The following is a 14890-nucleotide window of genomic DNA, read 5'->3' as shown; positions in this document are numbered from 1 at the left end:
CGGTGAACAACAACCCTTGGAGGCTTCGCTGCTTGGAAATTTGCCGAGACAGAGTGCTCGCGGAAATATTTCCTGGTCGGAATGGCTGGAAAATTTTCCCTCTCCCGTTCGGAACGGAGTGTGGTTTGCCGTGAGCTGGGGAGGTTTGATTTTGGGATTTCGAAAATCTCTTCCAAAAGGGCAAGCTTTCGGACTTGAGGGGGGACCTGGAAACGGTCTTCCGTGGGTATCGCCGAAGGGATTTCATGATATCCTTTTGATTTGGGACATGTTGACTCCCCATTTTCAGAGGTCGCCATCGTGGAATCGACGCCGGTGGTCGGCGCTGGTGGATGGTGGTGCTGAGGCGTTTGGGGGTGAATCTGGATTTGAGATTTCCCCCAAATCCTCCGCAGGAGTCTCGGCCGGTAGACAGAATGAAGCCGAAGTCTTGGTGTTACCCTTTTTCCCGTTAGAGACAGTTTTTCCACGAGATGCCTCTCTATACCTCTTCATTCGCCATAATTTCACTCTGTCGGAGATATCTTCTCCGAGGAATGCCTCTTTGTACTCCGTCGTCAGCCAATATTGCACCCAACCAGCACGCCACATCTGTATACTTTCTGGCGTGTCACCATCTTCAGATATTTCATGGACTTGTCTGTGCATCAGCAAATATGGGTCTTCTATGGGCATCGTGTTCTTGCTCTGATACCAGTTGTTATAGTCCAGGATCTGACACGTGAGGAAGACGATGACGATGAATAGGAATGGGATGATTGCGTGCATAACATGTAGGCACATGATGTTTGATGGAGAATACTATTATCCTGACAAAAGGATTGAAATTCACTAGATGGGTACTCTTTGGCATTATTTGATCAAAACACTTGTATTTTTTTCCAAATTGAGTGGACACCAAAAATATTTAAATATGGAAAATTTTCAGACAGTTCTTTAAACAGAAATAGCCATGTGACTCGAGTGAAGTTATCAAAAAAAGTGACAAAATACTTTGCTTGAGATATGTTTGAGACACTTAAGTTTCCCCATACATCTGAACGAATTAATGAAAAGGAAGCAACACCTTTGAGTTCAGCTCAAGGAGAATATGTTATCTTCTAGTGTTTGATCAACTAATAGACATCACAATTGAAATTTGATCAAGTTTTTAAAGATGGAAATAAATGCTAAAGTGATGCAACTGATGATTGTCTACACCGGTTGTGCCATAACCTTGCTTCTGTCTAAGAAGTGGCAATCACAGTGACTGGAGGCAAGTTTAAGTAATAAAGGTCCCCCCTATTCATGGCCACCACCAATCACTTGCTTTTTTAGGAGATCTTGGAAAAAAGAACAAGAAGAAGGTGAGAAGGTGATGAAGAAATTAAACCATTTTGTTAACTGGCTAACAGATAACAACTTTAAGGGAAATTGAGGGACAAAAAGGACATTAATAAGCGAAAGAGATGGTGTAACAGAGGAGGATGCCTTCCCAATAACTTTGGTTTGAGAGCCGTCAGCTATGGTAACAAAATTTTTGATAGACATGGAGATAGCGAATGTAACATACTCTTATTACCTGTAAGATGCTTAGAGGCCCCTGAGTCGATGATCTAGGATGAAGTAGAGGAAGTGGAAGAAATCATACCTAAGGGGGGGTTAGTCAACTTGAAGGACGAGATGATCTTCAACCGCAATAACGCCCTTCAACACTTGAAGTCATTAGTGGAGCGCAGATGAAGCTTCATCTCGATGTAGGGGATGAAGGGGTCCTTCATCTCCATGGTTTAATTTCGATCATGTGGAAGAATGCCCTTTTTGATCTTCTTTGAATTGAAGGACGGGCGACGCTCGCATTTCCCTCTCTCTCCCGCACTCTCTTCCCTCTCTCGTCTCCCTGCGCCCCCGACGTCGCTGCTGCCAAAATCATTCTCGTCCTTCGTCTCCGGCCACTGTCTCAGTTCCCTCTCGTCTCCGGCCTCATCTCTTGGTCTTCTCTCGGCCTCGCCCTCTCTCTCGCACCCCCTCTCTCGTCTCTGTGACTCCCTCTCTTCTCTCGGACTCGCTCTCTCTCGCTTCTCTCTCTCTCTATTCCCTCCCGACCTCCCTTTCTTCTCTGTCTTCTCCCTCTCTTCTCCCTTTCGGCCTCCCACTCCCTTCTCTCTCTGGCTAGTCTCCTTTCCCCCGAAAATACCTTCCGATTTCATTCGATTTCCCCATTTCCATTTCGATTTTCTTCGATTTTGGACATTTGGGCATCGATTGCTTAATATCTACTTCGATTAGGCATCGATTTCACCCCTCGATTTCGGATTTCCCCAAATTTTAGAAGGTATGCCTAAACCCTATTTTTTTCATTAAATTAGTGTTTTATTTGATTTAAATTTATTTTCAGTGCGTAATTGGTGGTTATTTGTGCATTATTTTGGAATTTAGGGTTACGATTTATAGTCTAAATTCTTGATTCGGGTATGGATTATTTTTAGGGTTTGCTGCTTGGTATTTAAGGGTCTAGTAATTAGGGTTTAGGGTTTATGGTTAAGGATTTAGGGTATTTTAGGGATTAGGGTTTTTAAAGTTTAGGAGGTTTAGGGTTTTTAAGCTATAAGGTTTTTTGGGTTTAGGGTTTGGAATTAGGGTGTAGGGTTTAGGGTTTGGAATTAGGGTGTAGGGTTTAGGGCTTTTAATGTATTAAGTCCTGGAGTTAGTGTTTAGCGTTTAGAGTTTAGTAGGTGATAGGGTTTAGGGTTTGATGGTTTAGGTTTTTTTTTTATGGTTTGTGTTTCGGGTTTAGGGTTTAGGGTTTAGGGTTTAGGTTAAGGGTTTAGGGTATTTTAGGGATTAAGATTTTTAAGGTTTATGGGTTTATGGTTTTTAAGGTTTTGGGGGTTTTGTGTTTTTAAGCTCTAGGGTTTTTTAGGTCTTGGGTTTGGAATTAGGGTTTAGGGTTTTGGACTTTTAAGGTATTAAGTTCTGGAATTAGTGTTTAGGGGTTTTTAGTCCAATTCAAACAAGGTTGAGTCGCCTACACGGGCATCCATTGGCCAACGAAACCCGACCCCCGTCACTGACGAGGTACAGTTCATAGTGACTGCGAAGTTATATGGGGCTCTACCAGGGGTCTTCGGTGAATTTGGACTTGATGTGTGTGTGTTTTCATTGTTTAGTGCATATGCATTAGTGAAAATAATTTAATTAATTTTGAAATGTGTCAGAATGTTGTTGAGAATTTTTGAAGTGCTATGGAATGTTTTTGCCATGTGGTGAGAAGATTCGAGTATTATACATATCCACCACATGGTATTTTTTTATGGTTTGTGTTGGTATTTTTTTTTATGGTTTGTGTTTCCGTGACGAGTAAAGGTTGTCTGATAAAGTTTTTTCCGTGAGGACCGTCTCGGATTTAGATTATACGTGGCTGCAAGAAGACAACCAAGTGGTCAAACATATGATATTTGGACATTCGATGATGATAGCAAAATGCTCGATCTCTTGGTCGAGCAGGTCAATCTAGGGAACAAGTTTCCTAACGGGGTGTGGAAGTATGAGGTATACATGGACTATGTAAATAAGTTCAATGAAGACACAGTCATGAAAAAAACTATTGAGCAGGTGAAGAATTGAACAAGAGCATGGAAGAAAACATACCAAACGGTAACGAGCTGTATCAACACTAGTGGGTTTGGTTGGGATGCAACCACATAACGAGTTACTGCATGTAATTCTGTATGGCTTGATTACATAAAGGTCGTTAAATCTGTATGGCTCGACTACATGATGTACTATAAAATATTTTTTATGTTTTTCGCGTTAGTATAACTCTATTCCAAGACGTCTAAATGATGTTTTATTCTTGTAGGAGCATAAAGATGCTGAGAAGTACAAACGTGAAGGCTGCCCCCTGTACGAAAAAATTAGCTGTGGTGGTGGGAAACACAATAGCAGTAGGGTCAGGAGCTGCAACCTTTGTAGATCAGGGCTTAAATTTTGTTTTGAAAACTAATTGTAATGCGTTATAAATACACTATTTTTTTGGAATATTATTATGTAGTAGGCATGATATTTGAATTATGACGTTGCAAGACTTATTAGTATGGTTTGTATTTAAATTTGATATGTTGTTGTGTTTATATATTGCATAGATGAATATGGTGTTTTGAGTATGGATGTGGAATGTGGATGAATGTAGGATGTGATTGAATGTAGGATGTGGGAATGTGGATGAATGTAGGATGTGATTGAATGTAGGATGTGGGAATGTGGATGAATGTAGGATGTGATTGAATGTAGGATGTGGGAATGTGGATGAATATGGTTGTTTATAGTTGTGATTGCAAATAGGTTATGATTGAAAATTGATGTTTACTTGTGTTTATGAATTTTAGGTGATTGAATTTGTGGATTTCCATGGATACTATGACAGACGATGAAAAGGTTGCAACTATGGTTGCATTCACAACTTTGTTGATCGCCACGGAAAGATACTATCTGTACCATTGCAACAGACGTGTACCACATTCTTGTGGGATGAATGGTCCATTGTATTTGCAAAAGGCACTAGACCAATCTCCAGTTAAATTTCAGAAAGTTTACAGGATGAACCAACTGGTATTTCACAAATTCGCAGATATACTTACTAGTAAAGGGTTTTTATGAGCCACAAAGACTATCTCAGTTAAAGAACAACTTGCATATTTCCTCCTAACTGTTGGTCAAGGACAAGTGTACAGTGTCACAACAGAGATGTTTGATAGATCAAACTGGACGATAAGTAAGTATTTCAACAAGGTGTTGGATGCAATCCTCAAACTTCACTCTGATTACGTCAAACGGCCTTCGGAATGCACACACTCGAATATTTTAACAAATTCAATGTTTTATCCCTACTTCAAGGTAACATCATTTCCTATAACTAAATAATTTTAGATTAATATACAAAGTTAGTAAATATTAATTGAAAATGTACAATTAGGATTGTATTGGAGCTATTGATGGAACTTATATCAAAGCCAACATTCCACTTGAAGATCAACCAAGGTTTTGGAATAGAAAAGGTTATCTCTCACAAAATGTGATGGCAGCATGTTCATTTGATATGCAATTCACTTATGTACTTGCTGGATCGGAGGGGTCAGCAGCCGATTCCCGTGTACTGAAGGATGCATTAACTCATCGAGATAAATCTTTGTACCTGAAGGTAAGTAATATATTTTTATGCAGTAATTTTTTATCTATTTTATCTTCAATTATTTTATGTGGTATATAATTTTTATTATAGGAAAATATTATCTAGTCGATGCTGGTTATGCAAATCTTCCGGGATTTTTGGCTCCATATCGTGGAACCCGATATCATCTGCAAGAATTTGGAGACAATATTCCTAAAAATGAAAAATAATTATTCAACCGAAGACATTCATCTTTACGGAATATTATTGAGCGAAATTTTGGTGCTTTAAAAGCTCGATTTCAAATGTTAAAAGGCACTCTTCCATTTTATTTTAAGATCCAGGTGAAAATTGTACATGCTTGTTTCATATTGCACAATTATATACGTGCAGAAGATTATGATGATATATTTGAAGATGAAGATGATGATTCAGGTGGCGAGCTCGGTGGAGGAGGTGATGCGGTCCAATTAGGTGCAATGGATGATACAGACAGTGACGATTGCGATGATCTTGAGGATGTGGGTAGCCAAGTAACAAACATTCAGATGCAGAGTGCATTAGAATCCACAAGAGCTGTACAATTTTGAGATGCTATATCGACTTCCATGTGGAACAATAAATGATGGTTTACTCTTACTACTTTTGAACATGCGTAAATTATATGTACTAAACTTGTAACTCGTTGATTGTAATATTAAAGGCACAAACTTGTTATTTGAATAATTTTTTTAGGTTATTTTCAAAGTTGTATATGTATTTATTTATTAATTTTTAAAATTTTATTACTATATTAAACTTCATATTTAGGTATCTGGTAAATAAAATATAATTAAAGTATGCATTTGATTAATTAATTACTTGTAATTTTTTCAAAATATATTATTAATTAATACAATACAAATCTTTCTTATGTTATTAATATAATACTTTTTATTCATTAATCATAATTTTTTTTATTTACTCTATTGTATTAGTGATTTAATAGTGGTAATTAAAATATTGTTAACTCAAACACTTGGTTTAATTAGCTCATTTTTATAATTAATAAAATCAATGATTTTAAATTTCTAAGATGAAGATGAAGATGAAGTTGTCCACACTAACACCCTATTTCAAAGATTTCGAAGATGAAGTTGTCCACACTAACACCTATTTCGAAGATGAAGATCATGTAGATGCATAAGATGAAGATGAGGATGAAGATCAAATTTTCATTTTGTTGACTAACCCCCCCTAAAGCAGTGGAGGCAGCAACAGTAGTTGAAGATGTTAGAGAATATGGAGGGGATACCATCAGAGTTTTCATCCTCGGTAGATAATCATCAATGAAAGTCTTTTTTCCTCTTTGTGACTCAGATCGGTTTGCATTCTTCTCATTTTGAATCGAGGCTTGGTTGGTAGTGACCCAATCTAGTTTGCCTTGAAGCTTCCAATAGGTATCCACCAGATGGTTTAGTCCACCACAGTGAATGCAAAACCGGTTAATTGACCTTGAAGAACTAGAGCCAATTCTACCACCCATTGTTTGGCATCCTCTATAATTTTTACTGCGCCCTCGGGTGGTAGAAGATGTACCCCTATTTTCCAAGCACATAGTAGGTAATACTTTAGTATGAGAGGTAGAAGAAGGATTTGGTATTTGAAGTAATATTTCACTTATGTCATCGTATGATGGAAGCGCAGAGAGGCTAAGGAGTTGGGTTTTGACCACTTCAAGATATGGCTTGATATTTGACTAGCAAATAGGACCTGCTAAGGCCTCCCGTTGCTTTTCTTGAACTAATATATTGGTAGAATAGGGATGAGCAATTTTCTACTCCAATATCAGCCCTCTCAACCTAGCCAAGTACTTTTGCAAGTTCTCTCCTTGTTCTGTATTAAACATATTTTGAAACACATCATATAATTTTTGTAAATTCTCGATGCTATTTGGAACAATTGTCCCATATCTACTTTACGGTCCCAAGGTGGACAACATTATTTGCCATATGTTCCCCCATGTTGTTAATCAGCCAATTAATGACAAGTGTGTTATTCTTAAGCCATCTAATATAAGAACTATCATCTTCATCTATGGGTGGAGTTGGTTTAGTCAAATATCCTAACAGATCTCTAGCAATAAGGAATCCCTTAACCAACTGAGCCAAACTGAGAAGAAATTAACCTCTCAAGGGTATAATGGTAATCTTAAGTTACTTTTACCACTCATATTCATTTATTCTTCACCCATCACTAATGAATATTCAATGTACTATATCAACCAACCAATAATAGAAGAGAGGAAAACTAACAAGCCAAACCAAGCCAAACTGAGGCAATCAACAATTCACACTAAACCTAGTCAAACCAAGGCCTTAATCATGCTGTAATCATGGAGATTTTGACTCGACGTGTTAATCCAAATCTTATAATATTGATTCCAAATATTTCTTAATTAGGAAAAATTATAGAGATAAGTTTACAAAATTAAACTTTCCTTCAATGACCAACTTCAAACATGCACTATATCAAGGAGATAATTACTCCTTGTGTTGGCCCATATCATATAAATAAATCTCATATATTTCTTAATCAAATTTTTTTTTAAAATTCAAATCAAATCATGGAAGATCTTGCTCAAAATCAGCATCTTTCAAAAGAAGGAAACTTTCGTTTTTGGTCATGGGCGCCACATGTACCAAAGAAATCACAATCTTTGCCTTCCCTTTTTGCCTTAATTATTTTAGGTAGGGAATTCAGAAGATAAATCGATATAGAAAGCAGTAAAATCGTTACTTAAACCAGCAAAAAATCCTTTCCCAATATAACTCTCCCCTTGCCTCAATTAACAACACTCAATGGAGAGAAAAATCATGAAGACAGCCATGAAAACCAGTCTTTTGAGCTTCCAACGAATTCACTACAGAATGAACACAGTAACTCACTATAAAAACAGGAAAAATCATAAGTCTTAATCCAAAAAATATTTTTTCCAAGCATCCAAATAGCAGCAAGATATAAACCTTCTTCTCTACCACACTCACATGGGTTTAAGAGAAACTGAACACAAAATTCTAACAATTCTTAGTGCTTAATCCATATATGACGAGCATAATCATTCATCAGCCTTTTTTCTAAGATGAAGGACTAGTAAACATCTCAAAGAAAAGATGGGCAAAAAATAGACTTATGTTGAATGAGCCAAAATCTCAATTTGGCTCCTTGCTCCACAAAAAAAAAAAAAACGTGAAACTTTCATGAAAAAAGAACTTTAGCACCATCTTAATGTCGGGATCCTAAATCCATAGCTTTGATACTATGTTGAATTTAGGATTCCATGATAAGGTCTTTGTTGGAAGATGGGCCCAAGCCCACCTGACCAAGGAAGACCCACACATCCAAGTGTGTTAGAAGATGGGTTCAAACCCATAAGACCAACGATGACCCACACATCCAAGAGATGTGGAAGATGACCTCAAGGCCCATAGACCAAGGAGAAGGCCCATATGCTCACATAGTGATGGCAGGATGGTAGATAAAGAGTCATCTCATAGAGATGGTATTGATGTAATCAGTTTAAGTTCTAGGGGTATTATTATAATAATATAGTTTTATCAATCTATAAATTGAGCTTCAAGGGCAGGATTATATGTCCATAACCTCTTTTCTCTCCTGTTTGCTCCAATGGGTGTCTCTCTCTTTTTCTTCATGAGCTAAATCCATGGAGTCCTAAAAATCAACATGGTATCAAAGCTTTGGTTTTCAGGACTCGTAGCCATGGTTTTTTAGAAGTCCCAATTATTGATATTAGGCGCATGCCTCTGAGTCGTCTCCTTATTTTTTCTTTCTTCATATTCTCAGCATAATTTTTTTTCTTCCAAATAGCTGGTTCATAAGTTTTTCTCCCTCCATCATTCCCCGAGGCTTGTGTCCTCACGAGTTTGCTCACCATCTCAAAATCCTGAAGTCGGTAGAACATGGAAATGACATGGTACAACATCAGTGCAACTTGTTGCTGCATGTTTAGGCTGTTGAGTGTGTCAAGCTTGAAGTTGTTGAAGGCATTGTCGGTGGGAGCAAAGAGAGTCTTCCCCTAGTTCGAATTATTGAGGTGGTTCTTGTTTTGAGATCCCACATGGGTTGATCAAGCAGGTGAATTAACGTGGTGTATTGTCCACCCTTCTCCAGGATCCAGGTGAGATTGACCGGAGCAAGTGAAGGTGCTGGAGCCGATTGAGCATTACAGCTTAGCACAACCGAGCTAAATGCCAGAAAAAGCAACACCAGTGAGGAAAGAGGGGCAGCCATTTCTTGTAGGTGTTTCCACTACAACTGATCATCGTTGAGTGAGACCCATTAAGAACTAAGGTAATTGTGGTTGCTATTGGGCATTCTCAGTTGTGGCCACCATGGAGGGAGTCACCAACCTAAGAACCAAAAACTGTCAGAAGTTGTCAACGTTGTAGAATTCTTTGGCCCGTAACTTCTCTACCTGGTAAACATAATTTTCTTTGTTACTCAGTATCCAGCCTGGAAAGTTGCCATCCAAAGTTGTTGTTAATCTTGTCCAAAGCTGATTGATCTCTTACTTTTTTAATTTGAGTTCACTGCTGTAATTGGTTGTTGTTGTTGCTTCATTGCAGTTGGTGATCGCAAGGAACCAAAATGAGAGGCAATCGCTGGTGGATTAAATCTGTTCTTGGTAGAATTCGATCTTGGCTTCCATCCGAAACATAAATTGCTCTCGGTTTGGCTCTAAAGACCAGTGACTTGACTCATTTTGAGATCTATTATCCTCATTCTATCTGATTTATCTTTGTTCTCGTCAATTTATTTACTTTAAAAAGTGTTGAACTGGTTGGAAATTTTATCTTCAGAAGATATATGAGATCTATTATCCTCATTCTATCGGATTTATCTTTGCTCTTGTCAATTCATTTACTTTAAAAAGTGTTGAACTGTAGTTTTATCTTTTGAAGATATATGTGATATCTAGCAAGTTATACGTCCATCCGAAGCCTAAAATCAGATTGAAAAAGATATGTCTTTCCTTAACTCTCCATGGTATTATTGTCAACACTATTGATTTATCATCTTCTCCATTGTTGTGTTTCCATTTCTGGACGGACCGTGTTGCCGTTTCTAGATGAACCGTGTTGCCGTTTTTAGACAAATACGTTGTTGATTTTTTGGTTATGTTTCTTGTTTTGGAAACTCCTCTCATCGCCAGCTACGTCCTCTCTAGTTTTCTGCTCTGTTAGGAATCTAGCCTCAGAAAGATGATGACAATGTTGTTGAATTAATAGTTAGTGATAGGACTCACCCGAGTGAAGCCAGCGAACCACCGACCCGAGGATCACTTGGTTCTATTCTGACCAAGTCAACTTGGACCAAGTCAACCTGGTCTGGGTCAGCCTAACTCAACTTGTTTTCTGCCTCGGTTATATGGGTAAGGGTCCCGAGTTCTATATGTATTTCTTTTGTGACTCAACTTTATTGGTCTACTATTTGACTCGGCTCGACTCAATTCCTTCTCTCTGGCTGGATTATTATTTTGAAGTATTGGCAACTTATTCCTTGGTCAACATATTATTTGGTGCACAAACTCATAGTGGATTATTTTATGGGTCTTTTTTTAAGGATTTTCATTATTTGGTACGTGTTATTTGTTGATTTTCATGACTCCATGGATTTAGCTCATGGAGAAAAAGGGAGAGAAACCTATTGGGAGAAAATTGGAGGAAGAAGGGTTATGGAATTGATTCTTCCTTACCCTCCCCTTGAAGCTCTATTTATAGATTTATTAAACTACAATATTACAATAATATCCCTGAACTTAGGGTTTAGGGTTTAGGGTTTTAACCCTGGAACTTTAGTTTAATTACATCAATGCCATCTCTATTAGATGACCCTTTATTTACCATCCTGCCATCAATGTATGTGGGCCTATGGGCCTTCTCCTTGATTTGTGGGCCTTGAGCCCGTCTTCAATCTCTCTTGGATTCATGGGTTTTCCTTGGTCTTATGGGCTTGGGCCATCTTCTAATGCACTTTGATATGTGGGTCTTCCTTGGTCGTGTGGGCTTGGGCCCTATCTTCCAACACTCCCCCTCAAGCTGGAGGTGAGCGAATAGCATGAACTCCCAGTTTGCTGCAAATGATGTATAAAATCTTTTTTTTTGTATAATATGCCTTCATCTTTCAACACTCACCCTCATGTTGGTGCTCTCGTTCATGAGGCCCAGCTAGTATAATATCCGAGAGAGCATCACTCTTAGCCATGAAGACATTGCTCTGAAGTATCCACCTCCACCACCTTGTCCCTCCACAGGACAACGACTCTCAAATGGTAGAGTAATATATGATATTAATGGGGGGTGGTAACATAAATATAACAATAAGTTCCTCCATCATGGACTTCCAACCACAAAAAATTGATATTTTTTACTGGGATGAAGTTCCTTCGTCAAGTACTTCCAACCACAAAAATTTGATATTTTTGACGGGGTTGAAGTTCCTCCGTCATGGACTCCCAACCACAAAAAATTGATATTTTTTACGGGGATGAAGTTCCTCCGTCATGGACTCCCAACCACAAATAAATTTGATATTTTTGATAGGGTTGACAATAAATATAATAATAAGTTCCTCCGTCACGGACTCCCAACAAAATTTTTTTTGATATTTTTGATAGGGTTGACATTAAATAATGGTATGAGGATACCTCATCTTCAATAATAAGGTCTCATCAAAAGAGACACAATAGCAACAACTTAAATGGGCTTGGCTTGGGCCCACTTAACACGACCGAAAATAATCATTGTAATATCACCCATGAAATAATCCAATGCACATATCTAGACTAAATAATATGTTGACCAAGGAATAATCTGTCAATTCTTCAAAAATAATAATCCAGCCAGAGAAATGGTTTTTTATAGAGTCGCGCCAAAATCTTGGGCACGCATCCCAAGGTAGAAATTAAGTGTTGACCAGAACCGAGTTGGTCCGACTTGACTCGATCTGAAACAGAAGAGTGGTTGGCTGGGTTAACTCGGCATTGGCTTGACTCAGGCGAGTCAGGATTGCGCTCAATTAACTTTTTCGAACTTAGGCGCTGAAATAATATTTCTTAACTTAGGAAATATTTAATCATCTTCTTCCTCCCGCGAACGGCTCGAAACAAGGAAATTTTCCTTTCTGAATAGCAGCAGCGTTCGGATGGAGGATCCCACAGAGAAATCTCGATGACAAAATCGAAACGGAACCTTTCCAAAATAAGAGACATCACCGGGACTTAAGTTGAACATTGACAATGGCAACTTCCAAAACAGTAACGCATAGCTGGCACTCGGGAAGCTCAGCAGCAACAGAGCTCGGCTTGGGAGGAAACTTTTCGACAACAATTTTGGACAGAGAGGAATTTCCGAAAAAAAACTTCACTCCTGAATAGACCTTCCAGAAATATCATCTTCCCCGCAGTACGCTACTAAACAGCACGGGATCACAACAACAGCAGAGACGGCTTGGAAAATCCAACAAAGACTCTTCCACCGTAATGTTTTCGAATGGCAAACTCAGACAACGAATTTGGGGGGGGGGGGGGGGGCGTAAAAAATAACAGCAACGCTAACAGCGAGTTCTCACCGAGGGAGCAGGACAGGTTCCTTCCGATCGCTAACGTGAGTCGGATCATGAAAAAGGCACTACCGGCAAACGTGAAGATATCCAAGGATGCCAAGGAGACGGTGCAGGAGTGCATCTAATATATCCCCCAGCGTTTCTTCTAATAGTACGTCGACGCCGAAGTCTCTGGTCGAAAGCAGAAGCAGAGAGAACACGCAGATGAAAATGGCCGAAGGAGAAGAAAAAGAAGACGGTGAACGACCTCAACTCCAACGACGTCTTCTTCCGAGACATCGTTATTGGGCCATTCGAGAAATTTATGAGAGTGACAATCATCCTGCCTCTCTCCGGTCAATAGTACTCTGAAAAAGTCAGAAAGAATTGTGTGGCGTACTAGAAAGCCGCGGGCATCTACACCAAGGCGGAAGCCATGGCCTTAGAGCAATTCAAACAAGTTTTCAAGGACGGAAGACAACAATAATAATGAGCACAAAGGAAAAAATATTGAGGAACTAGCACTTGTTCACGGAGAGAATAACAGCAGAAAAAGAAAAAAAATCAAACATAAAAAACAAATATCAACTAAAAAAAGGAACACAACTAAGAATGAACCTAAGAAACCATAGTCGGAGTCCTGAAAATCAAAGCTCTAATACCATGTTGATTTTCAGGACTCCATGGATTTAGCTCATGGAGAAAAAGGGAGAGAAACCCATTCAGAGAAAACTGGAGGAAGACAGGTTATGGAATTGATTCTTCCTTACCCTCCCCTAAAGCTCTATTTATAGATTTATGAAACTACAATATTAGAATAATACCCCTTAAATTAGGGTTTGGGGTTTTAACCATGGAACTTTAGCTTAATTACATCAATGCCATCTCTATTAGATGACCCTTTATGTACCATCCTGCCATCAATGTATGTGGGTCTATGGGCTTTCTCCTTGATTTGTGGGCCTTGAGCTTGTCTTCAATCTCTCTTGGATTCATGGGTCTTCCTTGGTCGTGTGGGCTTGGGCCCTGTCTTCCAACATTATTGGGTACAGGCCCATTTCAGCTACTTCTATTGTGTCTCTTTGGCTAAGATATTATTATTGAAGGACTTCTCAGTTATTGATTGTTGCCAACATTAGTTATTCTGATGAAGAAGAATGTACATGGTGGCCGTAGAATATTGTCTTTTGGGTGATTACCCATTACCCTGTTAGGTTCTTCCCTTGCCATGGATCGAGTCACCCTTCTTTCCTCTCTTCCCTCCATGGATGATCTTGACGTTGGAAGAGAAACCTTGTTTCTTGAACGAGTAATGGTGGAACTCAATTTAGAATGAAGGAGCTTTGGAGGAAGCTCAACCTTGGACCTCAAAGGGAGAATCCGACCTTGACCTCTGAGGGAGAATCAGGCCTGTAAAATATAATTTTCTCAATACTTGCCTCTCTTTTCCTTCACGTCCCCCTAAATAGGGTTGAGGACAAAAAATACAAAGATGACCCATTAGGTCAAGTGGTTCACGCCACATTACACTGAACCAACCCAAAATAAACCAAACCAAATAAAGTAAACCAAACCGAATTGAAATTACATGAAAAGTAAATTGACATAATTTAATTCCTATGCCTATGGATAACTCGTGATGCTATGGAGTCCATAACATACCCCCCTTAATTGACATCTTTACTCCTACCATTTGAGAGTTGATGCCTTGGGGAGGGACACTGTGCTGGAGGAGTTTTTTACTACACTTTTGAGCAATGCCTATAGATTCACTACCTACATAGGATAGGAGTGTGCCCAACATCCATCATGAGTTATTTGACTGGAGTATGGAGCGATGTCTTACATCTAGAAGTGATTTTACTCTCACTTACATTATGCCAATTGGGCTTCTTGGAAGAGACAACCAACTTGAGTGGGAGTGTTGGAAGATATGGTGGACTGCCATTTTATACAAGAAGATTCTATACACCATTTGCAGCAAGCTAGGTATTCATGATGTTCTCTCACCCCCAGTTTGAGGGGGAGTATTGGAAGATGGGCCCAAGCCCACACGACCAAAGAAGGCCCACACATCCAAGTGTGTTACAATATGGGCTCAAGCCCATAAGACCAAAGAAGGCCCACACATCCAAGAGA

The sequence above is a fragment of the Aristolochia californica genome, unplaced genomic scaffold (genome assembly GCF_029961685.1).
Source record: "Aristolochia californica isolate CCGP_79_NKW_82.1479 unplaced genomic scaffold, dmAriCali1.0.hap1 SCAF_2, whole genome shotgun sequence".
Lineage (NCBI taxonomy): Eukaryota > Viridiplantae > Streptophyta > Magnoliopsida > Piperales > Aristolochiaceae > Aristolochia > Aristolochia californica.
The sequence above is the reverse complement of the archived record's forward strand: the minus strand, read 5'-3'. Positions refer to the sequence as shown.